The following is a 3,562-nucleotide window of genomic DNA, read 5'->3' as shown; positions in this document are numbered from 1 at the left end:
CCCTACTGTCTGCCAAACTGTCAGTGTCAATTTTTCCACATCATCAACCACTTTAATATGCAGCACTGGTGCCATGGTACCATCAGGTCCATCCTGAGTGAACAGTGAGCCAACAGCTCCATCTAGTGGCGGAAGGAGCAACAGACAAGAGTCTAAATACTCTCTCTACAGCTCCTAATTTAGATGTTTTTTCTGAAGATGACCTGGTTCTCATTAAGTCTGACCGGTCCTTATCCTCACTCCTTTCATCTCCCCTTTCACTGCTCCATGTGGTACATGGAGTGTGTGTCACACCCTCCAGCCATCCCACCCGGAAAGGGTGTGTGCCGTTCTACCACGGCTCTATTAATACATGGTGCACATCCCAACAGATAGCCTTTAAACCGGAAAGTAGGGTGGATCAATCTCTGACAGGTCACTGTATAAATAAATACTACGGTCCGACACACACAATATTCCGATACCAAGACCGGTGTTTTTGAGCTGAAGCTGCCGATAAGCTGATGTTGTGCTGATATTCATCTTTAAATTTGACCATTTCCATGACAACAAGTATTTGGTTACCTTCATCACAAGAAGCAACGGCCCATAAGGCTGATTGGGTGGGGTTTGGCCCGGGTCCTGCTGAGCCTAGTTACAGTGGGATCCACTGGGTGGCCTCTTTCCTCTCATCTGACGCACAAACACATCCGGCTATTGAGGTGGCATCCCACACATGTAGGGGTGTGATCATCTGATTATCATCCTTTCCTTCAAAGGTTTATCAAGACGCCTAAATATACAGAGTGAGGTCCGCACCGTGTTAACACTAGAACAGCCAAACCTCTAGCAGCATTATTCTGCTAAAAATGCCAACAGGTTAATTTCACCCCATCTAGTTTTACTGCACTTATTTCACACAAAAATCTGATGTTTTTCTGTAAAATTCATGCAGATATCACTTGCTAAATGAGGATAAGCTGAGAGAAAATGAAGCATGTTTAAAAGATTCATAGGCTTACTCATTATTTTAAAGCAGATCTGGACAATGCCAAATAAGGCGGGGGTAAATTTGACCTTATGGCTGAAATACGTATAAATGCTTAGAACGTCTTTGTTTTATTGCCTAGTTTTAAGTCTGTGAAATGATGAATGATGCTATTTTAGGAAAAGTCACAGACTGTGGGCTCTATGAGGTTTATTGGAACAAAACAATATATATTTGAAACACAAAAAAGGTTAAAAACAAAATGACCCTTTGGGTTTAGTGTTAAGTACTCCTGCCCAATAGAGAGAGCAGAAGAAGAAACAACACTGACCGCTGTACTGACACTGCAGGTCACACAGGAAGTTATGAAACTCCAGATAATGTAAAAGGCGGCTGAGATGATGTCAGGGATGAAGATTAATTTGCCTTCTATTGTGTTGGATTCCAAAATAAAAGTCCTCTTTATCAGTAATTGTGTGACAGCAGCAAAACAGCAAAATTATTTTCATTGTTTTAGTCTCCATGTTTCAAGACAACTGAGGTCCCAAATTGGTCCACATTTATTAGCTATTAACCTCACAATTTGAATTTTACTTAATATTATCAGTTTGCTGATTGGCCTTTTATTAAATATCAGATATTGGCCTAGGCTACATAAAAACAGTCTGTAAAACCTGCAATGAAATTAGATTTTTGTTCAATTTTGTTTATTCTTCTAAATGTTTAGTAATGTTTTTTTGTCAATTAATTCTTCATTTAAAGGCAGTAATGCATCTCAGAGTTTCCCTATAGGTGTGATGGGTCACTCTGCTGACACTAAAATAATTTCATCAGTCTGGATTTAAGTGGAGAGTTTTAGTGTCCCATGATGGTCTAAATGCTGTTTCAGAGGCTTTTCCACCCTGACAAGAATCAAATTCTGGAGGAAACACTGAATCCTTGTAGTTTTTTAGCAGCTTCAATACAAAAATATCAGCCTCGGCCTTCAAAAACCCATAACAGTTGCACCCTAATAAAATGACATCCTAGTTAAATGAAGAGGCATTGAAATGACAGCTAAGCAACGTCTTTATGGAAAAAGTATTTCTAGAGACCATCAGTGATGTGTGCAGATCAGCAGGTCATGCATCCCACACCCTGATGTTGAGCATTCAGGCCGGTTCGCTTTGATCTTCAGTGGAGATGTGAAGAAACGGGAGCTCTTACCTGACCGAAGGCTCTGTGCTGCAGAGAAATCAAGCAGGTTTTACTTCAAATAACCTCAGGCTGGAAGGCAGTTTTACCAGCTGAACTCCTCCGTGCTTCACTGCATTAGGCTGTGTAACCTGCACAGTGGCTTGTTTGGCTGCTGGATTATACAGATTTCCCTAAATGGACTGGCCTTTACGCCTTTATCTTTCTACCGTTGAGTGGACATCAAATTTGGGATTAAATCAATATTTTTTTTTTATCAGAGTTCATTTGAAACACTGAGCTTCCACAGCATATCGGGTTATGATATTGTAAATTAAGACAAACTAGGTGTTAAGAAGCACTGTCGTAAACTGAATATATATATGTTCAGTTATAAATATATATAATAATATATATTCAGTTATTACTCAAATAAACTGAACAAAAACTATCTTGTCTACTTGTAAAACTGACTGAAAAATCGAATAAATTATAAATAAATAAGTAATAAAATAATAAAATTAAAAACATATATACGTACGTATATAGCTGAATTTAGTTTTCATCTTTTTGTTCATATGCAGGTTAAAAGATCGGCTATTTTTATTGAACACTAATTGTAAAATTCATACATTCATACATTCAAATTCATAACACCCCTACCAAAAACACCAAAACTAGAACTAAAACTAAAGAAAACTACCAGACGGAAAACTACTCTGAAAACCACAACTAAACTGAAATTGAAATCAAAATCAAAAACGACATAAAAATGAAAAACCCCAAACTATAATAATCCTGCACCTTTTAAAGCCCCACACAGACTCTAACATACTGCAGTTGCTGCATGGAGACTGGTTTATCATGGGTCCCACAAGGTGAAACTGGCTGTGGTCATCATGGTGCTGCAGTATAGTGACCTGAGACACTGGTGTGAATATACAGATCCACACAGCACACATCCTATACACAGCGTACAGGTTAAACAGCATGCAGGCTGCTGTTAAGCTGAGAAGGGTTAAACACCTTCTGCAGGAGCGCACAGAGCTGCTGCAGCACTTTCACATCACATCAGCGGTCAGTTCACAGTCTGGCACTTCACATCAGTTGCTCTCTGCAGGGTTCAGTCCGGGGCTGCCGCTACTAATTGCGCTTCCCATTTGCTGGTGCTGTCAGACAAGCAGAAACCAGCACATGCACCCCACTCTCATGTGTTGAATCCTGTTACTAGACTGCAGCTCAGACCACAAGGCTGCTGTCTGACATGTAGCTGTCTGATCATGGATGCTCAGTCGCCATCTGAAGGTTTTTTTTTGCACGACTACCTGTTTCTCCCAGCAGGTTAAAGGACTCAGATCTTCTCCTTGGTCTGAGGAGGGGAAGGAATTAGAGGTGACACCCCATCAAAATGTCAACACACTA

The sequence above is a fragment of the Centroberyx gerrardi genome, chromosome 5 (genome assembly GCF_048128805.1).
Source record: "Centroberyx gerrardi isolate f3 chromosome 5, fCenGer3.hap1.cur.20231027, whole genome shotgun sequence".
Lineage (NCBI taxonomy): Eukaryota > Metazoa > Chordata > Actinopteri > Beryciformes > Berycidae > Centroberyx > Centroberyx gerrardi.
Note: the sequence above shows the minus strand (reverse complement) of the source record.